Here is a 24,500-nt window from a genome sequence, read left to right as displayed (position 1 = left end):
ATCCCACTGCCCCACTTTAAAACCTACAAATAGAGACTGAGAATATACACTTGCACTGTTTCCTAGGTAAAAATCACCAAACAGGGTGGTTTACATCCCAATAAGGAAGTAACCATACAGTGGATGATAAAGGGAGTAACCACTGTATTGCAGATCTACTCTCCACTTATCACCACTTAGACAATAAAGTCTCAGCTGACCAAGGTTAGCATTATTGTCCTTCGTTTGGGGTGGGATGTGAGAAAGTAGCCTCTTTCTAGCATGGTTCCCCCCTTTTTTGGCCTGTTTGTCACTGTTTGTCAATGTGTTTTTACTGTTTCACTGGGATCTTGCTAGCCAGGACCCCAGTGCTTATAGTTTGAGACTTATTTGTCAGTGTGTTTTTACTGTCTCACTGAGATCCTGCTAGCCAGGACCCCAGTGCTCATAGTTTGTGGCCTATGTGTGTTGTCAGTATGCTTGACTGTGTCACAGGAGTTCTGCTAACCAGAACTCCAGTGCTCATGCTATCTCTCTTTACCAAATTTGTCACTATAGTTTAGTGACTCAATATTTCAATTCTGATTGGCACTCTGGACCCCCCTTATAAGTCCCTAGTATATGGTACCTAGGTACCCAGGGCATTGGGGTTCCAGGAGATCCTTATGGGCTGCAGCATTCCTTTTGCCACCCATAAGGAGCTCATACAAACCTTTCTTCAGGACTGCCACTGCAGCCTTGTAGGAGGCTGGCCTGGCTTATAGTGAGTACCTGATGGTACTTGCACCTTGTGCCAGGTCCAGTTATCCCTTATTAGTAGATTAGTAGTGTTCTAGCAGCTTAGGCTGATAGAGGTAGCTATAGCAGAGCAGCTTAGGCTGAACTAGGAGACATGCAAAGCTCCTACTAAACCACTTATATCATATAGCATTATATCATAAGAATCACAATACTCAGAGTTACTAAAAATAAAGGTACTTTAATTTAGTGACAATGTGCCAAACATACCTCAGAGGATATACTCCCTTAGGAGGTAAGTAAAATACACAAAATATACACACAAACCAAAATCAGGTAAGTAAACAGTCAGAAAAGTAGTGCAAACACTGTAGAATACAATAGGAATGCAATAGGCCTAGGGGCAACACAAACCATATACTAAGAAAGTAGAATGCGAACCACTTAGGGACCCCGGGCCTAGTGTAGTGTGTAGAGGGTCACTGGGAGTGTAGGAAAACACCAAGAGTGTCCAAGATACCCCACCCCAAGACCCTGAAAAGTAGGAGTAAAGTGACCCTACTTCCCCAGAAACACACTAAAGTCGTGATATGAGATCTGCAAGGACAACAACCTAGCTGGAGGAGCTATGGGCACCACCCCTGGGGTGGCGATGGACAGGGGAGTGGTCACTCCCCTTTCCTTTGTGCAGTTTCGCGCCAGAGTAGGGGCTGGCGGATCCCTTAACCGGCGAAGATTGGGCTTATGCAAGGAGGGCACCATCTGTGCCCTTCAAAACATTTCCAGAGGCTGGGGGAGGCTACTTCTCCCCAGCCCTTAACACCCATTTCCAAAGGGAGAGGGTGTAACACCCTCACTCCGAGGAAATCCTTTGTTCTGCTTTCCTGGGACTGGGCTACCCAGATACCAGGAGGGCAGAATCCTGTCTGTGGGCTGGCAGCAACGGTAGCTGCAGTGAAAACCCCAGAGAGCTAGTTTGGCAGTACCCGGGGTCCATGCTGGAGCCCCGGGGATGCATGGGATTGGCACCCCAATACCAGATTTGGCATGGGGGACAATTCCATGATCTTAGACATGTTACATGGCCACATTCGGAGTTACCATTGTGAAGCTACATATATGTATTGACCTATATGTAGTGCACACGTGTAATGGTGTCCCGCACTCACAAAGTCTGGGGAAATTGCCCTGAACTATGTGGGGGAACCTTGGCTAGTGCCAGGGTGCCCTCACACTTAGTACCTTGGCACCTAACCTTCACTAAGTGAGGGTTATACATATAGTTGACTTATAAGTTACTTAAGTGCAGTGTAAAATGGCTGTGAATTAACGTGAATGTTATTTCACTCAGGCTGCAATGGCAGTCCTGTGTAAGAATTGTCTGAGCTCCCTATGGGTGGCAAAATAAATGCTACAGTCAATAGGGATCTCCTGGAACCCCAATACCCAGGGTACCTAGGTACCATATACTAGGGAATTATAAGGGTGTTCCAGGGTGCCAATTAGAATTGTTAAAAATGGTCATTAGCCTGCAGTGACAATTGTAAAGGCAGAGAGAGCATAAGCACTGAGGTTCTGATTAGCAGAGCCTCAGTGACACAGTTAGGCACCACACAGGGAACACACATTCAGGTCACAACCTATGAGCACTGGGGCCCTGGCTAGCAGGGTCCCAGTGAGACATATAAAACACACTGACAAATAGGGTTTTCACTATGAGCCCTGGGGTCCTGGTTAGCAGGATCCCAGTGAGACAGTAAAAACACACTGACATATACTCACAAACAGGCCAACAGTGGGGGTAACAATGCTAGATGGAGGCTACCTTCCTACAAGCCTGAGTAAAATAGTGCAGACACTATTTCACCGCCATTTTTCACTGCACTAGGTAACTTATACGACAGCTATATGTCTAACCTTCATTTACTGAAGGCTAGGTGCAAAGTTACTGTCTGTGAGGGCACCCTTGCACTAGCAAAGGTGCCCCCACGTTGTCCAGGGCCAAAGGCCTGGATTTCGTAAGTGCAGGGACACCATTATAAGCGTGCACTACATATATGTCAATACATATTTGCATCTTCACAATGGTAACTCCGAATATGGCCATGTAAAGTGTCTGAAATCATGGAATAGACCTCCCAATCCAAATGTGGTCTTTGGGGACCGATATCATGCACCCTGAGGGATGCACCATGGACCCCTTGTACTGCCAAACCAGCTCTCTGAGGTTTCCACTGCAGCCCCAGCTGCTGCCACCTCACAGACAGGTTTCTGCCCTCCTGGAGACTGAGCAGCTCAATCCCAGGAAGGCAGAACAATGCATTTCCTTTAGGAGAGGGGTGTTACAACCTCTCCCATTGAAAATAAATGTTACAGGCATGGGAGGGGTATCCTCCCAGAGCCTCTGGAAATGCTTTGAAGGGCACAAATGGTGACCTCCTTGCTTAATCCAGTCTACACCGGTTCAGGGACCTCCAGTCCCTGCTCTGGCACAAAACTGGATAAAGGAAAGGGGAGTGACTACTCCCCTGTCCATCACCACCCCAGGGGTGGTGCCCAGAGCTCCTTCAGAGTGTCCCTGGTGTTAGCCATCTTGGATTCCAAGGTGTGGGGACCCCCTGGAGACCTCTGAGTGGCCAGTGCCAGCAGGTGATGTCAAAGACCTCTCCTGATAGGTGCATACTTGGGTAGGTAGCCACTTCCCCTCTCAGGGCTAATTAGGGTCTCTCCTCTGGGTGTTTCCTCAGATTCGGTTTGCCAGATTCCTCCAGGATTCCTCTGCATCCTCTGCTTCAGCTTCTGACCGTCGGATCAACCGCAGGCTGCTCCAGGAACCACTGTAACTGCAACAAAGTGTCCAGGAAAACTCCTGTGACCTGCAACTTCAACTCCCGCCAGCAATTGTGACAGTTTCCACGGTGTGCTCGCTCTGAGGACTGGCTGTCTTCACCATGCACCAGAAGAACCGAAGTAATCTCCCGTGGGGTGACGGAGTCACTTCCCTTCTTCAGCAGGCACCTCTCTTTGACGACGACCGGTACTCTGGGACTCCTCTCCTGTTGACGAGCGTGATCCCTGGAACACAGGTGGTGGACTGAAGTGATCCAGACTGTCCAAAGGTCCATCTGTCCAAATTTAGTGGAGGTAAGAGCTTGCCTCCTTGTGCTGAGACAGTACCCCTCTTCACCGCGTCTTCAACAGCTCCTTGGGCTTCTGTGCACTTCTTCCAAAAGTTCTTCATACACAGCGTAGCTCAGGTCCACAGCACTCTATCCTGTGATGCACAGCTCCCGAGTTGTTCTCCGGCAGCATGGGATCCTCCAATGTAGTGCTGCGATGACCACGCTTTGCAGCTCCTTTGTCTCCATGTTCTGGGACTCCCATCGGCGCTGCCTGGTGGTCTGAGGGCTCTCCGAAGTGCTGAGAGCCCCCTCTGTCTCCTCAGTATGAGTTGAGACCCCCAGGTCCCTCTTGGGCTCTGGCAGCTCCTCTTTGACGCAAACCATGTACTTGCTGGAACCAAGGCTTCTTGGCAGAATCCAGCAACTTAAACAGCTTGCATCCAACAACTCGAAGTTGGACATCCCTTGAACCAAGCAGGAACCCACAGCCATCTTCTGTGGTGCATTTCTGCACTTTTCTTCTAACCGTAGAATCCACTTTTGCACATTCTTCAAGGTTGGCAGGCTCTCCTGTTCTTCCTGGAGGCTTCTTTGACTTCTGGACTTGGTCTCCTCTCTACACAGGTCTTCAGGTCCAGGAATCCATTGTTTGTGGTTGCAGTCTAGCTCGGTTCTTGCATAATTCTCCATCAGAACTTGTTGTGTATTCTGAGGAATCTTGCTGTACTTTACTCCTGCTTTCCTGGGCTTTGGGGTGGGGTACTTTACTTACCTTTGGTGTTTTCCTACACTCCCAGCGCCCCTCTACACACTACACTTGCCTAGGGGGGAATTCAACATTCGCATTCGACTATTTTAGTATATGGTTTGTGTTGCCCCTAGGCCCATTGAAATCTATTGTATTTTCTACTGTTTGCACTATTCTATGACTGTTTACTTACCTGATTTTGGTTTTTATTGTATATATTGTGTATAATAATTACCTCCAGAAGGAGTATTGCCTCTAAGATATTTTTGGACTTGTGGCACTAAAATAAAGTACCCTTATTTTTGTAACACTGATTATGGCCTTTTATTGTGTATAAGTACTGTGGAACTATAGTGGTACTGCAGGAGCTTTGCATGTCTCCTAGTTCAGCATTGGCTGCTCTGCTACAGCTACTCCTAGACACCCTAAGCTGCTAGAACACCGCCTGCATTTCACTAATAAGTGATAACTGGACATGGCATGAGATGTAAGTACCTTAGGTACCCACTACAAACCAGGCCATCCTCCTACAACGTAACAATAGCGTCAACAAAATGACGCTTTTGCCTCTAACAAGCGCTATGGTGCACCGTATTGTAAATACGGCGCTACTGTGGTGGCGTTAGGGGACGCAAGGGAGCCGCAAGAAAAGTGCCACATCACTAGTGATGCACCACTTTCTTGTAAATATGGCTCTGATTGTCTCCGATATTGTTATGCCCAGGGAGGATTGAACTTGGCCATCTGGCAGCTCCTATTAGTATGGTCCAAGTGGCTAAGATATCCTTAGGGGCAGACAGAACAGGTGTCACACTGCAACACAAACAGACGTTGGTAGTGATACTGGTGTGTAACAGAATCACAATGCTGAATTAGTTCCAACACTCTGCCCTACAGGAGCCAAGTGCTTCTGGGACTAATGCTCCCCTAGGTTGTGTTGTCAGGGTTCCCCTGGGTTTGTCCCAAGAGGCTCAAGCTAGCCATCGAACTGAATAGATACATCAAAGAATTCAAATGGATCCTCAAAACTGGTTCCTTTGCCTAATAATAAAGTGTCCTCTGGTTGTCTATATCTTCCTCCTGAAGTGTACCCCATAAACATTGATTCTCACTGGTGTGCCGCCTCTAGCAGTAGATGCTATTGAGGATTGCCATAGTTTGATGGATAAGACAGCACTCTGGTGTATGAGGAACGTTGACGGCCACTTACCAGTTATTAACAACCTAATCATGGCCCGTAGTGTCAGCTGGGTAGGTCCTACAGTTACATTTATTGAGGGGGACTGTGTATTTTTTAATTTCAATGATCCTGAGTGTGTCCATTCCCTGCTCTCATATTTGAACTATTTCAACCTAGGCCCTAATAATATTAAAGGCAGGCCTGTTGGGTTTTTCTACCCTCCCCTCACACTGGTTTTTAGGAGCATAGGAACAAAGGGTAGATCCTATAGACCTAATAGGCATTTACAAACCCCAGCATCCCTAGCCTCACATGTCCACCCAAATCATTTTGAGGCCCTTTCTGACCTGCCAGAGGTTGATTGACGCCCAAAGCCTTCATTGTCCCCGAGAATCACAGCTTCTGCCACTATATTAGAGATTTTACCTGATCACTCTGTCATCCCTGCAATATCCTCCAAGACAACCTCAGAGTTAAATCCAATCTTAAATGATGTAGCTGGTGACCATTGTTTGCAGTTTTTATCATGGAACATCGCCGGGATCCTGGATAAAATAACGACTGGAGCCATTTTTTAGGTCAATTCAATATTATATGTTGCCAGAAAACTTGGGCTGTCAATCCAGTGACATTAAACGGATATCCATCTTATTGCTCAAAGGCAACCAACGCCCTCACTAGCAGGCTGAGGGAAAGGAGGTCTGGCTATCTTTGTATCTTGTGCAATTTGGAGCCTAAAGATTAAGGTTGTTTCATCACTCCCCAATTTATGAATTCTAAATCTACAAAAGCCTATGGTGCTAAACATGATTTTGTGTAAATTTTACTACAATTATTTTGGCTCAGAAGCTCCTGAGGTTGTTGAGACACTAGAAAAGACTCTCTCAGCTTTTGTTAATAGTCAGGAGGGTGCCCTTTTCGCCATCTTGTGGGCAGTTGATTTTAATATTACGAAATGCCGGTATAGCTGCAAGCACATTTGTGGTTTTATCGACGCATATGGGGAGGCTAGTGGCCATTTTACCCATTCTGCCTATGGCAAGGCTAGAAATAAGCTAATTGTCCTATAATCTGACGGATGCATCAGAGTTACATGGTAAGTGTGTTGTAATGCCGGCTACTTTTATTGGTGGGGGAAAGGTAGTACAACACATTTTGTGCTCTTATCCCCCAATTTAACATGTAGCCTGGCCCAGATTGTGGTCTATCCTCTACCATTTAATGCCCATTATCCTATCCACATATGCCTGGCCATAAACCAATGTCCTGTTATGGCACAGGTAGCGATCCCTCCTTTCAAGCATACTGCAACTAAAGGGGTTCACCTTAAATGGAACAGCATTAATTCAGAACAGTTCTTTGATAAATTGATTAGCCCGATGGTTCCTGATTTCTTATGTTGTCTGTCATTAGACAGGCCTCCTGAAGTCATTTTGGAGAGCTTCAATAAAATTAGAAAGGCTGGGACACGCAATTTAATTGTAGATAGACCAATGAGAGGGTGTCAAGGAAAATCCTGGTTCAGTCATTAGTGCACAGCCACACTGAAAGAGCTGAAAAGGGCAACTTCCACAATTCCTCGTAATCCATTTTATATGAGGAAATCCAGAGGGGCATATAGGCAAACCTTGGTAAAAAGGAAAAACAAAGTTAGAATTAAGGCTTGGAGGGATCTAGAAATGGCGGTCGATCTAAATTACAAGAAACTCTTTTGGAAGACCATGAATCAGCCCTTTTTCTCCAATGATTTGTCAACTGGTATTGAGTGTCACATTAGTGAACAAGATTGAGTTGACCATTTTACCTTTATCTTTAATTCTGAGGATGTGCCAGTAAATTGTGGGGAAGGTTCTGGGCCTCTTAGCATTGAGGTGAATGAGGACTGGCTAAATGATCTAATTAAGTATGAATTAGTAGTTAGGGCAATCCATTTTGCAGCAGGTGGTAAAGCCTCTGGCCCAGATGGGGTACTGATTGATCTTTATAAATCCAGCATAGGCTTTTGGGCCCTATTGTTGACTAATGCATTGAGGGCAGCAGTCAGGAAGAAGTTAATAGATTCCTGGAGTGAGGCTGTTATCGTCCCAATCTTTAAAACAGGTAACCAGAATGCCCCCTCCTGTTATCATTCAATCTCTTTATTGAACTCGACAGTAAAAATTCTGGGCTGGGTAATACTCAACAAGCTAGAGCTGATTCAACCTCTTTTTTCCCCTTTGCAATATGGATTTCGACCACACTTGGAGACAGTGGACGAGCTCTTAATCTGACCCTCATATGGGGAAAGTACGTCAAAGCCATATATATGGAATTTATGGACCACTCTAGTGCCTTTGACTTAGTGGATTAAGACATACTTTGGGACTTAATGGGTCAAACAGGGATTGATCAGTCACTGCTAGTTTCTGTGCAGTGTCTATACACTGATACATGAATGAAGGTCTGCTTCACAGTCTCTGGGGAATGTTCAAAACCCATTTCGGTCTCAGAGGTGTGAGGCAATGCTGTATTCTAGCTCCTTTTTGTTTTCATTGTATATTAATTTTTAGGCACTTTTTACAATTATATAGTAAAGATGTCCCCCGTGTTGGTGTGCAAGCTGTCCCAGTGTGTCTATAGCCGTTCTTTTGAAACTAACTGCAAACGGCTTGCAAAACCTTTTAAATGATTTAATGATTTTATGACAAAATTAAAATTGAATGTAAATCATTCAAAATTATTTGAATTGACTAGTGGGTCCAGGAATGTTAGATCTAAGGGCCAGATGTAGGAAGCATTTTGCGAAAATCGCAGTTTGCGCCATGCAAAATGCGCATCACGATGCTCATTCACATTTTGCGAGTCGGTACAGACTCGCAAAATGTGAATGCTACTCTCAAATAGGAAGGGGTGTCCCCTTCCTATTTGCGACTCGCACCGCAATGCTAAATTGCTTTGTGACAGCTAACGCGGACGCAAAGCAATTCGCAGTTACCACCAGTGTCACACTGGTTGTAACCCATTCGCAAAAGGGAAGGGGTCCCCATGGGATCACTTCCCCTTTGTGAATGTTGCCCAAAACGTTTTTTCAGTGCAGGCAGTGGTCCAATGGACCACTGCCTACTCTGAAAAAACGAAACCAAATGGTTTCGTTATTTTTTTTGTATTGCAACTCGTTTTCCTTTAAGGAAAACGGGCTGCAATACAAAAAAAAACCTGCTTTATTTAAAAAGCAGTCACAGACATGGAGGTCTGCTGTCTCCAGCAGGCCACCATCCCTGTGAGTGCAGGTAATAACTATGGGGTCGCAAAATGCAACCCACCTCAATAATATTAATGAGGTGGGTCTTTGCGACCCTATAGCGATTTGCAGACTGTGTCTGAGACACCGTTCTGCATCTGAATTTGCGATTCGGAAATTGCTACATCTGGCCCTAAATGTTTTAATATTGGGGGTACAATCACTTAGAAAGTCCGACGTTTCAATTACTTAGATATCCTGTTTGATGCCTCTGGCTCTTGGGAGAGACTTATTGCCCAAAGAGCCTTAAAATTGGGGGCAGCATACAATCTGATATTTAGATTTACCAACAGGCTAGATCGCAAACCCATTGGGGAAATGATTTTTCTATACAATAGCAAATTTGCTCAATGGGAGTGTATGGAGCAGGGTATGGGGTTGTGAAGCCCCGGGGAAATTACAGACCGTAGAAAATACGCTTCTTTGTCGTCTTTTAACCGCACCACCTAGTACGGCTAAATTCAACTCGAACTAGGGATGGGAATCCTGGAGGATTACACAAGCATGGCTGCTTTGCTACTGTGGGCCAAGATCTGGAGTACCCCAAGGCAGGTTTTTCTTGTGAAGTTTTACCGGACTGCCTAAACTTAGATAACAGGTATGCAATCCCATGGCCGGCCTACGTGAAGCATAATTTTTATACCATTGGTATGTGTTCTCCTTTTGACACCCCAGAGGAGATAAGTCCCCGGGCGAAGGATAGGGTAATCTAATGCTTTCTAGCCCACAGAGAGGAAAGGCGTATTGAAGGTCCCTTAATATAGACTTCGTTTTATGCTATATGCAGGTTTGTAATACTCACTGGATTATTATCTCTCATGTATTTCTAACACCCAGTACAGATTTTATTTTACAAGGTTAAAGCTTAATATAATCCATTATTTGGTTGCCTTTCCCGTAGCTGGATTGAGAGTGATTTCTTCCTTGTGCTGTCTTTGTGATAATGTGTCATTCAAATCAACTGCCCATTTTATGCTTTTCTGCAAATTGTATTCTACGCTAAGGGAAAGTATTCTCCGGTCAATTTTAACACTTTATTATAACTTTATTTATAACTTTATTAGTTATAAGGATGGTTTTATTTACTTACACACGCCGCCTACTCCAGAAATGTGTTTTTCCATTGTGAATTTTATTAGGGTTTCAATTCGAATACGGAAATTTTATGGTTTCTAATTGAATTTTAGAAAACTCAGTTTCAATATTAGATGAAGTTTTAAAATGTATTTTGTTTTATTATTTTATTGTATTGTCTATACTTTGATGGTCATTATTTAGACTGAATAAAGATTATGAATGGAATGAACTATTTTCAGTTATAGGGCCAACAGGTATCAATCAGCTGAACTTCTAGGAATACCACAGGATAGGTCACCCTCTATTTTTCGCATTATTCCATATAGGGGCTACAGTGTGAAGATATCCACTCACTTTCAGCTGCCTGTATTTATTATATTGTGATTCTGATGTTCTATATAAAATATGGTTGTATATGGAATTAGCAGTTCTGTCTGAATTATATATATATTCTGGATCATCTTCATATTTTTGTTCAATTTGATACCAAGTATGTTTAAGATAATAGAGAATGTGTAACTTAATTGAGAAAGTACTTGTGCCTTATAACATATTACCATTTCTGAAACTTTAAGCCCCGGTGAAGTGAGATTAGCATACATTTTTCATATTTCAAATCTTCATTTTGTGTTACTCCATATAAATGATTTAATGCAAGTATCTATTTTGAGCAGACAAGATTTGAAAAGTAGAAATGGAATCATGATACAAATGTAGTTGAATCTGGATGCTATCATCATGTTCAATATTTATACTTTTCCCAACATGGACAGTTCTAATTTTGACCATGGTTGAAAGAGTAATTTAGTTTTTTTTCTAGGTGATTATTAGTATGTATCTATAATCATATTTTCCATATATCTGTTGACCTTAATTTCCAAATGCTCACAAATTTTTGCATGCCTAGTGTATGAAAGTAGCCTCTTTCTAGCATGGTTACCCCCATTTTCAGCCTGTTTGTCAGTGTGTTTTTATTTTCTCACTGGGACCCTCCTAGCCAGGACCCCAGTGCTCATAGTTCATGGCCTACATGTCAGTATGTTTTACTGTTTTAGCAGTATGCTTGACTGTGTCACTGGACTCCTGCTAACCAGAACTCCAGTGCTTATGCTCTCTCTGATTCCAAATTTGTACTTACATACTGGTAACCCAGTACTCCACTCTAAATTGCCATACTGGACCCCCTTATAAAACCCTAGGATATGGTACCTAGGTACCCAGGGCATTGGGGTTCCAGGAGATCCTTATGGGCTGCAGCATTTCTTTTGCCACCCATAAGGAGCTCATACAAACACTTCTTCATGAGTGCCATTGCAGCCTGAGTGAAATAGTGCAAGCACTATTTTACAGCCATTTTCACTGCACCAGGTAACTTATAAGTCACCTATATGTCTAACCTTCAGTTCCTGAAGGCTAGGTGCAAAGTTGCTTTGTGTGAGGGCACCCCTGCACTAGCAGAGGTGCCCCCATGTTGTCCAGGACCAATTTCCCGGACTTCGTGAGTGCGGAGACGCCATTATAAGTGTGCACTACACATAGGTTAATACATATATGTAGCTTCACAATGGTAAATCCGAATATGTCCATGTGAGGTGTCTCAGATTGACAGATTGTACCCCCAATCTGATTCTGGTATTGGGGGGCCAATTCTATGCACCCTAGGGGCTCCACAATGGACCCCCAGTACTGCCATACCAGTCTTCTGAGATTTTCACTGCAGCCACAGCTGCTGCCACCTCACAGACAGGCTTCTGCCCTCCTGAGCTTGTGCAGCTCAATTTCAGGAAGATGGAATAAAGCATTTGCTTTAGGAGAGGAGTGTTACACCCTCTCCTTTTGGAATTAGGTGTTACAGGCATGGGAGGGGTTTCCTCCCAGAGCCTCTGGAAGTGGTTTGAAGGGCACTTATGGTGCTCTCCTTGCCTAATCCAGTGTACACCGGTTCAGGGACACCCAGTCCCTACTCTGGCATGAAACTGGACAAAGGAAAGGGGAGTGACCACTCTCCTGTCCATCACCACCCCAGGGGTGGTGCCCGGCGCTCCTCCAGAGTGTCCCTGGGTTCTGCCATCTTGGTTTCAGGATGTTCAGGGAACTCTGGGAGCATCTGAGTGGCCACTGTCAGCAGGTGACATCTGAGACCCCTCCTGATAGGGCCATACCTGGTTAAGTGACCAATCCCCCTGTGAGGGCTATTTAGGGTCTCTCCTGTGGGTGTTTCCTCAGCTTCGGTTATCAAGACTCCACCATCAATCCTCTGCATCCTTTACTTCATCTTCTACCATCGGATCAACAGCAGAACTGCTCCAGGAACTTTACATCGGCAACAAAGTATCCAAGAAGGCTACTGCAACTCTGTAACTTCAGCTCCTGCAAGCAACTGCAACAGTTTCCAGGTTGTGCACACTCTGAGGACTGCCTGTCTTCATCCTGCATCAGATGAACCAAAGAAATCTCCCGTGGAGTGACGGAGTCACTTCCCCGTTTCAGTAGGCTCCTCTCTGCAGCAACGACCGGTACACTGGGTCCCCTCTCCCGATGACAAGCCTGGATCCTGGAACACAGGTGGTGGTCCAGCTGTCCAAATTTGGTTGAGGTAAGAACTTGCCTCCCCTTGCCAGACAGTACCCCTGTGCACCAAGTGTTTTGCAGCTCCTAGGGCTTCTGTGCACTTCTCCAAGCAATCCTTTGTGCAAAGCATAGTCCAGATCCCCAGTACTCTATTCTTGGATGCACTGCTCCGTGAGTTGTTTCCCGGCAGCGTGAGATCCCCATTGTGTAGTGCTGCAACAACTGCCATTTGCAACTCCTTTGTCCCCATGCTGTGGTACTCCTGTGCATGCTGTCTGGTCTTCTGGGGGCTCTCTGGGTTGCTGATAGCCCCCTCTGTCTCCCCATCCCGGGTAGAGTCACCCTGGTCCTTCCTGGGCCCGGGCAGCACCATTTTGTGCGAAACATGAGTTTTGCGTTTACCAAGGCTTGTTGGTGGAATCCTGTGACGCAAACCAGACTTCATTCATCCATCCTGCACCGACTAGGAACCCGTATCTGTCTTCTTTAGTGCAATACTGACTTTGTCTTCTCACCGGTGGTTCCTCTTTTGCACCTTCATCCAGGTTAGCATGGGCTCCTGTTCTCCTTGGACTCTTCATTGTTTCTTGGCGTCGGTCCTCTTCTTCCACAGGTCTTCAGGCCCAGGAATCCATCATTGGTGTCTTGCAGTCTCTTCTGGTTCTTGCACTGTCTTCTACCACGACGTCTAGTGTGTTTTAGGAAACTTGCTGTGTTTTACTCCTGCTTTCCTGGGCTCTGTGGTATTTTACTTACCTTTTGTGTTTTCTTACACTTCAAGCGCCCCTCTACACACTACACTTGCCTAGGTGGGGAACCGACTTTCACATTCCACTATTTTAGTATATGGTTTGTGTTCCCCCTAGGCCCATTGCAACCTATTGTGATTTTCACTATTTGCTCTATTTTTTGACTGTTTACTTGCCTGTTTTTGGTTACTAGTGTATATATTGTGTGATTTACTTACCTCCTGAGAGAGTATAGTCTCCAAAGTATTTTTCGCCTTGTGTCACTAAAATAAAGTACCTTTAAGTCTGACTAGGAGTCATGCACCATTTGAGGCAGTACTTTTTTAGCCTTTCTGTTAGCATAGTTGCTACAATTTTCATATCTGACTTTTCTGAAGAAATTTGGCAGTGACTTCCACCACGTAAAGGTCATGTTTGAGGCATCAAGGGTATAGCAGCTTTAATGACTTTTGGTCCCAGTTTGTGTGATATTCCTGCTTCCTCAAACATTTTTGTACTAGAGTAGTTATCTACCTCATACAGTTTGACAGGAAACTATCTTCATCTTCTGATTTCACACTATTCAAAGGCTCCACTGCTTACCTTATTTAATCTTCTGAACTCTGGCTCACACATATTGCGCTTGCATCCTCTGATGTTTTGGTACCTCAATTGTTGAGTAATTCCTCTATCTCTTTTATGTTTTTTCAGTCCGAGTCCTATAATGATTAAAATAAAAACAACATAAATATTTTTATAATATTTGAAGACTGATGAGTAATTCTCTTTGTGTACTGTGTATAGGACATATGGTGCATTGCACTCGTTTTATTCAAGTGTGCAGCAAGAAATCATCCAGATTTTTCACCCTGCTCTTAATGCTTAAGTTTTAGTTTAGCATATTCCTCTTGTAAATACATTTTTAATGACTCCAGTTCATAGAGCAAATCCTCTGCTGATGGTAACATATCCTTTCACTTTGACATTGCAATCTCTTCCAACTCCTTTTTTAACTAAAATGCTTAATTCTTTAGTGCCCCATCCATCACTCAATGGCCCTGCTCCCAAAAAAGCTTTTCTTGCCTCCCTTCATGTTTGACGTCAGGTTGCAGATTTTTTTTGTACTCTGTATGTTTGTAGTGTTCTAATTATTCCCTCTACATCGATACACATATTGAAAAACATTTAATCAGATCAAATTTTATTTGTGCCGGAGAGCAATGAGAAATACTGCGTAGAATGGGACAGTCTACCATTTTCAATAACACTTATAATGTAGCTATGAAATACACTGTCCTACTACAGTGGCCATAAATGCATGATACAAATATGTAGTCTCTTGACATAGTATTTAAAAGTCACTATAGCTCCCCTAGAGAGTCGCCTTCCATAAGATCTTTGAAAACTGCCCTATCATTGTCACTCATTTTTTTTTATCTGGCTTTAAAGGCAGAATCAATTTTCTAAATACCATTCATCTCTAATCGATATAGGAGCATATTATGCTGGTTTAATGAATTTATATGAAATATGGAGTAGAAAATAAGTACCAAACAGTATGAAAAATGGTTATTAAAATATTTTTGACAAGTAAAATATTGCTCCCCAGTTTGCATTGATGTTGTGACACTATAATGCATTAGAAACAATTGTTATTTACTTAGAGAGTTGTACAATCTTCTGGCCTTCCCTGACCCCAAATGGTATGTATGTATATACAAATAACCTACAATTACACATTAGTTATGGGCTGCAATCATTAGACTAATAACTTATGTTTAACTTCCGAACATCATGGTAGTAAACCAAGCAACTATTTACAAACCTCTTTGTAAGATAATGCATCAGTAGTGTATTCTTTAACCCGTTTGGTAGTGGTGTCTGCCACTGGCCGACGCCTGCACTACCTCCCTGGTGCGGGTCACGACCAGTGGCTGACACCAGGGAGGGGGTTAAAAAATCCTCTGGTGTGTTGACCTGTTTTTTTTGTTTTTTTTTAAAACCCCCTGGGAAACACGTAAGAGCTTCTGTGTCTCTCCCTGGATCCTCACCCTCCCCTTTGTGACATCAGCGTGCCGCAAGATCTATATATTTATACATGTATATACATATAGATTTATGCATAGATGTATATCTATATATAAATATATATATTTATATATATAGATATATCTATCTACCTCTCTCTCTCTCTCTCTCTCTATATATATATATATATATATATATATATATATATATATATATATATATAGAGAGAGAGAGAGAGAGAGGCACTTTTGTCAATGTGTGTGTAGTTTCCCTGGGGGCTGCGACCGGCCTCCAGGAAAACCACACCCATGTATAAAGGTGATCTCTTTACACACACACATATATATATATATATATATATATATATATATATATATTCGCCACCAGTTCTCTTGCAGTTGCAGTTTGTGTCTTCAAAGCAATGCACATACTTCAACTGACGCGTTTCAACTGTAGCTTTTAGGCACCAATAAAAACGTCAAGTAACTCTTGTGATTATGTTTCTGCTACAAAAGGATCTGACTTTTGTCTAGTGTCAGTTTTGATCCCATAAAGTAGCACAGAAGTTTTATCTGTATTTAATGCAAATAGCTGAGTGGAATAGTAAAGCCAGCCATTACCTGCGTTATAATACAAATTAAATGTATGTGCGGGGGGCTATGGAGAGATGATGGGCACTTTTGCTTGGTGGTAGTGAGGGAATCCGAGGAGGAGGTCATGGGAGTGGGAGCACCAATAATGATTGTTGAACTGTGCGCCAGAGGCGCTAAAGACTGTGATGATTAGTATGTGACAAGGTGAAGTAATAGTGTGTCTTTTTTGTTCTTTTTTAGTGTCTTGAGAGAATATGCTGATTGAGGGAAGAATCGAAAGTAAGGTGACTGACCTTTACTGTTGCACACACACACACACGCACACCACACCAGCAATTTTGTGACTGTCTACATAGGCTAGTGTTTTAGAGTGAGAGTTTAGCCAGTAGCAGAGATGGCGTCTCAATAGATGACTTCTGCTCAAGCCCTAACTCGGGTTATAGAGGACAGCTCTGACGTAGGATCAGAGACTGAGACAGCAGATACTGAGACAGCATCTGAGGGATAGGACAATGGCTCAGACTCTGGGAGTAATTTTTCTGACAGCTCCCTCTTCCAGTGATTCTGAGGGAGGTGATAAGGACAGTCCTGCTGTCCCTCCGCAATCACAGTCTGTGCAGCGGGACAATAGCAGGTTAGTCCAACCCAGAGAGCAGGTGCATGTGGCAGCAAGCACAGAGAGAGTGCTCTCTTGGGAGCTCCCCAATTTAGTTCAGCAGGGACCTGCGTTTTTGGTCCCGGGTTCGGCAGCCATATATGGAACCTACCAAACCCAGACATTTCTGTAAACTAGACACCCAGGGGAGTCCACAGAGGTGTGACTTGTGTGGATTCCCCAAAGTTGTCTTACCCATAATACCCTGCAAAGGTGAAATGTTGAATAAAAACCCTATTTTTTCTTGCATTTCTGTCACACAAACTACAGGAATATGCTTGGATCCATAAAATTCCTACCACCCAGTGTTTCCCCACCTGTCCTGATAAAAACGCTACCCCACTTGAGTGCTTGTACCTGCGTCAAGAATGGATCAATCCAGGATCAACATTTGCCCTCATGTAAGGACTCACATTGACCGTTGTGTGATCCATTCCTGACACAGGCACTAGGCCTACCCACATAAGTAAGGTACCATTTTTATGGGGAGACCTGGGGGAATGCTGGGTAGAAGGAAATTTGTTGTGTTGAAGTCTGAGGGAAAAGTGTTTTTTTTTTTACAAATTGTGAGGTTTGCAAAGGATTCTGGGTAACAGAACCCCACAAGTCACCCCATTCTGAATTCCCCTAGGTATCTAGTTTCCAAAAATATATAGGTTTTCTAGGTTTTCTTAGGTGCCAGCTGAGCTAGAGGCCAAAATCCACAGCTAGGCACTTTGCAAAAAAAAGTCAGTTTTCTTTCGGAAAATGTGATGTGTCCATGTTGTGTTTTGGGTCATTTCTTGTCGCGGGCACTAGGCCTACCCACACAAGTGAGGTACCATTTTTATCGGGAGACTTAGGGGAATGCTGAGTGGAAGGATGTTTGTGGACCCTCTCAGATACCAGAACTTTGCATCACCGAAATCTGATGGAAAAGTGTTTTTTTATTTTAATTTTGAGGTTTGCAAAGGATTCTGGGTAACAGAACCTAGTGAGAGCCCCACAAGTCACCCCATCCTGGATTTCCCTAGGTGTCTAGTTTTTAAAAATGCACAGGTTTGGTAGGTTTCTCTAAGTGCCGACTGAGCTAGAGGCCAAAATCCACAGAAAGGCACTTTCCCAAAAACACGTCATATTTCAGTGTAAAAATGTGATGTGTCCATGTTGTGTTTCCTGTAGCGGGCATTAGACCTACCTACCAGCAAGTGAGATACCATTTTTATCCGGAGACTTGGGGGAACACAGAACCAGAAGAGTCTGGCAGACGTAACAGTATATTGCTTTAAGGAATCTGCCATAGCTGGAAAAAGTTATAGAAGAAAATGTGGACTGTGTACGGCTCCACTTTTCTTAAATATGCCCCTTGGTTTTCAAGTTCTTTGTTTTTATGATGAAGGTTCAAAATTGCCTGCCCCAAATGGGAGAGTATTGCTCTTTTAAGGCATCCACAAGATATTCAGTTCTTTCAAGCCTTTTTTGAAAAAAATAGCTATATGTGTTCTTACTGGTTTAATTTATTTTGCTAATCTGCAGTTTTGCCGTTAAAAGAGCTATTTAGGATTTATATGACAGCTAAGTCTTTCATTAATATAGCAATTGTAATTGTTGTCTTACAGACAGATTGTTGGTTCTCATCTGTTTACCTTTCGACTACAGCTTCAGAAAATAGTTTCCTTATATCTTTGGAGAAATTCATCAGACATCAGTAGAAGCTTCTTGGTGGCTGGAACATAGCTACACTTGAAATGCCATGGTCCATTTTCAAGTCTGCCCCAAATCTTTTGTTAGAATCTGATGAAAGTTTGTCAGGGCGTGGAGCTCACTGTGGCCAATTCTCGACTTGAAGCATATGGTCTCAGAACGATTCTTCTATGCACATCAGCTGTTTAGAACTACCAGCTGGCTCCTTTGTTATTTAAACTTCCACAAATACCCACGCTCGTTGTTTAGACCTTCTTTGCACAGACAATTAAGTGCATCAACTTTTGGAGCACTCGTTTAAAGGTCCTGGCAGAACTAGCTAAACAATTTGAGGAATACTGTTTTATTCATTATTTTTAGGCCTGTCAAATCTGTATTGTGGTTTCCTCTGTCTTTTTGGCTTGTGACCCCTTGTTGTTGATATTGTGCTTAATTTCGTTTTTGCTGACCAGTGCTAAAGTGCAAGTGCTCTCTTTCTAAATGGTATTGGTGATTTGTTTATCTATGATTGGCTTATTTGATTTATTAGTAAGTCCCTAGTATCATGGTATCATGCACTATGTGTACCCAGGGCCTGTGCTCTTAGTGGGCCTGCAGCACTGATTGTGCCATCCAAATCAGTAGCCCTGTAAACATGTCTCAGACCTGTAACTGCAGTGTCTGTGTGTGCATTTGCAACTGCCAGGTCGACCTGGCAAATCCACTCACTTGCCACGCCCAAACCTTCCCTCTTACTACATGTAGGTCACTCCTAAGGTAGGCCCAAGGCAACCTCATGAGCGAAGTGCAGTTTACTTAAAAGGTATGACATGTACTGGTGCGTTTTATGTCCCAATAGTAAAATACTGCTAAATTTGATTTTCACTATTGCCTGTCCTATCTTTCCCATAGGTTAACATGGGGATTGTCTTGAAATATATTTTATGTGTAATTTCCTATTGGGAGCAGATAGAGATAAGGAGTTTAGAGGAGGCTTTAGAGGCAGAATCAATTTTCTAAATACCATTCATCTCTAATCGATATAGGAGCATACTATGCTGGTTTAATGAATTTATATGAAATATGGAGTAGAAAATAAGTACCAAACAGTATGAAAAATGGTTATTAAAATATTTTTGACAAGTAAAATATTGCTCCCCAGTTTGCATTGATGTTGTGACACTATAATGCATTAGAAACAATTGTTATTTACTCAGAGAGTTGTACCCTCTTCTGTTCTTCCCTGACCCCAAATGGTATGTATGTATATACAAATAACCTACAATTACACATTAGTTATGGGCTGCAATCATTAGACTAATAACTTATGTTTAACTTCCGAAAATCATGGTAGTAAACCAAGCAACTATTTACAAACCTCTTTATAAGATAATGCATCAGTAGTGTATTCTTTAACCCGTTTGGTAGTGGCGTCTGCCACTGGCCGACGCCTGCACTACCTCCCTGGTGTGGGTCACGACCAGTGGCTGACACCAGGGATGGGGTTAAAAAATCCTCTGGTGTGTTGACCTGTTTTTTTGGGGTTTCTTTAAAACCCCCTGGGAAACACGGAAGAGCTTCTGTGTCTCTCCCTGGATCCCCACCCTCCCCTTTGTGACATCAGCGTGCCGCAAGATCTATATATTTATACATGTATATACATATAGATTTATGCATAGATATATCTATATATAAATATATATATTTATATATATAGATATATCTATCTACCTCTCTCTCTCTCTCTCTCTATATATATATATATATATATATATATATATATATATATATAGAGAGAGAGAGAAATGCACTTTTGTCAATGTGTGTGTAGTTTCCCTGGGGGCTGCGATCAGCCTCCAGGAAAACCACACCCATGTATAAAGGTGATCTCTTTACACACACACATATATATATATATATATATATATATATATATATATATATTCGCCACCAGTTCTCTTGCAGTTGTAGCTTGTGTCTTCAAAGCAATGCACATACTTCAACTGACGCGTTTCAACTGTAGCTTTTAAGCACCAATAAAAACGTCAAGTAACTCTTGTGATTATGTTTCTGCTACAAAAGGATCTGACTTTTGTCTAGTGTCAGTTTTGATCCCATTGGGTAGCACAGAAGTTTTATCTGTATTTAATGTAAATAGCTGAGTGGAGCAGTAAAGCCAGCCATTACCTGCGTTATAATACAAATTAAATGTATGTGCGGGGGGCTATGGAGAGATGGTGGGCACTTTCGCTTGGTGGTAGTGAGGGAATCCGAGGAGGAGGTCATGGGAGTGGGAGCACCAATAATGATTGTTGAACTGTGCGCCAGAGGCGCTAAAGACTGTGATGATTAGTATGTGACAAGGTGAAGTAATAGTGTGTCTTTTTTGTTTTTTTTTAGTGTCTTGAGAGAATATGCTGATTGAGGGAAGAATCGAAAGTAAGGTGACTGACCTTTACTGTTGCACACACACACACGCACACCACACCAGCAATTTTGTGACTGTCTACATAGGCTAGTGTTTTAGAGCGAGAGTTTAGCCAGTAGCAGAGATGGCGTCTCATTAGATGACTTCTGCTCAAGCCCTTACTCGGGTTATAGAGGACAGCTCTGACGTAGGATCAGAGACTGAGACAGCAGATACTGAGACAGCATCTGAGGGATAGGACAATGGCTCAGACTCTGGGAGTGATTTTTCTGACAGCTCCCTCTTCCAGTGATTCTGAGGGAGGTGATAAGGACAGTCCTGCTGTCCCTCCGCAAGCACAGTCTGTGCAGCGGGACAATAGCAGGTTAGTCCAACCCAGAGAGCAGGTGCATGTGGCAGCAAGCACAGAGAGAGTGCTCTCTTGGGAGCTCCCCAATTTAGTTCAGCAGGGACCTGCGTTTTTGGTCCCGGGTTCTGCAGCCATATATGAAACCTTCCAAACCCAAACATTTCTGTAAACTAGACACCCAGGGGAGTCCACAGAGGTGTGACTTGTGTGGATTCCCCAAAGTTGTCTTACCCATAATACCCTGCAAAGGTGAAATGTTGAATAAAAAGCCTATTTTTTCTTGCATTTCTGTCACACACACTACAGGAATATGCTTGGATCCATAAAATTCCTACCATCCAGTGTTTCCCCACCTGTCCTGATAAAAACGCTACCCCACTTGAGTGCTTGTACCTGCGTCAGGAATGGATCACCCCAGGATCAACATTTGCCCTCATTTAAGGACTCACATTGACCGTTGTATGATCCATTCCTGACACAGGCGCTAGGCCTACCCACATAAGTAAGGTACAATTTTTATGGGGAGACCTGGGGGAATGCTGGGTAGAAGGAAATTTGTAGCGCTGAAGTCTGAGGGAAAAGTGTTTTTTTTTACAAATTGTGAGGTTTGCAAAGGATTCTGGGTAACAGAACCCCACAAGTCACCCCATTCTGAATTCCCCTAGGTATCTAGTTTCCAAAAATATATAGGTTTTCTAGGTTTTCTTAGGTGCCAGCTGAGCTAGAGGCCAAAATCCACAGCTAGGCACTTTGCAAAAAAACGTCAGTTTTCTTTTGGAAAATGTGATGTGTCCATGTTGTGTTTTGGGTCATTTCTTGTCGCGGGCACTAGGCCTACCCACACAAGTGAGGTACCATTTTTATCGGGAGAAATAGGGGAATGCTGAGTGGAAGGAAGTTTGTGGCCCCTCTCAGATTCCAGAACTTTGCATCACCGAACTCTGATGGAAAAGTGTTTTTTTTTTTAAATGTTGAGGTTTGCAAAGGATTCTGGGTAACAGAACCTAGTGAGAGCCCCACAAGTCACCCCATCCTGGATTTCCCTAGGTGTCTAGTTTAAAACAATGCACAGGTTTGGTAGGTTTCTCTAAGTGCCGACTGAGCTAGAGGCCAAAATCCACAGCAAGGCACTTTCCCAAAAACATGTCATATTTCAGTGTAAAAATGTGATGTGTCCATGTTGCGTTTCCTGTAGCGGGCATTAGACCTACCTACGCAAGTGAGGTACCATTTTTATCCGGAGACTTGGGGGAACACAGAACCAGAATAGTCTGGCAGACGTAACAGTATATTGCTTTAAGAAATCTGCCATAGCTGGAAAAAGTTATAGAAGAAAATGTGAACTGGGTACGGCTCCACTTTTCTTAAATATGCCCCTTGGTTTTCAAGTTCTTCGTTTTTATGATGAAGGTTCAAAATTGCCTGCCCCAAATGGGAGAGTATTGCTCTTTTAAGGCATCCACAAGGTATTCAGTTCTTTCAAGCCTTTTTTGAAAAAAATAGCTATATGTGTTCTTACTGTTTAATTTATTTTGCTAATCTGCAGTTTTGCCGTTAAAAGAGCTAATGAGGATTTATATAACAGCTAAGTCTTTCATTAATATAGCAATTGTAATTGTTGTCTTATAGACAGATTGTTGGTTCTCATCTGTTTACCTTTCAACTACAGCTTCAGAAAATAGTTTCCTTATATCTTTGGAGAAATTCATCAGACAATAGTAGAAGCTTCTTGGTGGCTGGAACATAGCTACACTTGAAATGCCATGGTCCATTTTCAAGTCTGCCCCAAATCTTTTGTTAGAATCTGATGGAAGTTTGTCAGGGCGTGGAGCTCACTGTGGCCAATTCTCGACTTGAAGCATATGGTCTCAGAACGATTCTTCTTTGCACATCAGCTGTTTAGAACTACCAGCTGGCTCCTTTGTTATTTAAACTTCCACAAATACCCACACTCGTTGTTTAGATCTTCTTTGCACAGACAATTAAGTGCATCAACTTTTGGAGCACTCGTTTAAAGGTCCTGGCAGAACTAGCTAAACAATTTGAGGAGTAATGTTTTATTCATTATTTTTAGGCCTGTCAAATCTGTATTGTGGTTTCCTCTGTCTTTTTGGCTTGTGACCCCTTGTTGTTGATATTGTGCTTAATTTAGTTTTTGCTGACCAGTGCTAAAGTGCAAGTGCTCTCTTTCTAAATGGTATTGGTGATTTGTTTATCTATGATTGGCTTATTTGATTTATTAGTAAGTCCCTAGTATCATGGTACCATGCACTATGTGTACCCAGGGCCTGTGCTCTTAGTGGGCCTGCAGCACTGATTGTGCCATCCAAATCAGTAGCCCTGTAAACATGTCTCAGACCTGTAACTGCAGTGTCTGTGTGTGCATTTGCAACTGCCAGGTCGACCTGGCAAATCCACTCACTTGCCACGCCCAAACCTTCCCTCTTACTACATGTAGGTCACTCCTAAGGTAGGCCCAAGGCAACCTCATGAGCGAAGTGCAGTTTACTTAAAAGGTATGACATGTACTGGTGCGTTTTATGTCCCAATAGTAAAATACTGCTAAATTTGATTTTCACTATTGCCTGTCCTATCTTTCCCATAGGTTAACATGGGGATTGTCTTGAAATATATTTTATGTGTAATTTCCTATTGGGAGCAGATAGAGATAAGGAGTTTAGAGGAGGCTTTAGAGGCAGAATCAATTTTCTAAATACCATTCATCTCTAATCGATATAGGAGCATACTATGCTGGTTTAATGAATTTATATGAAATATGGAGTAGAAAATAAGTACCAAACAGTATGAAAAATGGTTATTAAAATATTTTTGACAAGTAAAATATTGCTCCCCAGTTTGCATTGATGTTGTGACACTATAATGCATTAGAAACAATTGTTATTTACTCAGAGAGTTGTACCCTCTTCTGTTCTTCCCTGACCCCAAATGGTATGTATGTATATACAAATAACCTACAATTACACATTAGTTATGGGCTGCAATCATTAGACTAATAACTTATGTTTAACTTCCGAAAATCATGGTAGTAAACCAAGCAACTATTTACAAACCTCTTTATAAGATAATGCATCAGTAGTGTATTCTTTAACCCGTTTGGTAGTGGCGTCTGCCACTGGCCGACGCCTGCACTACCTCCCTGGTGTGGGTCACGACCAGTGGCTGACACCAGGGATGGGGTTAAAAAATCCTCTGGTGTGTTGACCTGTTTTTTTGGGTTTTTTTTAAAACCCCCTGGGAAACACGGAAGAGCTTCTGTGTCTCTCCCTGGATCCCCACCCTCCCCTTTGTGACATCAGCGTGCCGCAAGATCTATATATTTATACATGTATATACATATAGAT

The sequence above is a fragment of the Pleurodeles waltl genome, chromosome 4_2, assembly GCF_031143425.1.
Source record: "Pleurodeles waltl isolate 20211129_DDA chromosome 4_2, aPleWal1.hap1.20221129, whole genome shotgun sequence".
In the NCBI taxonomy this organism is placed as follows: Eukaryota; Metazoa; Chordata; class Amphibia; order Caudata; family Salamandridae; genus Pleurodeles; species Pleurodeles waltl.
This window is presented reverse-complemented; position numbering follows the sequence as displayed.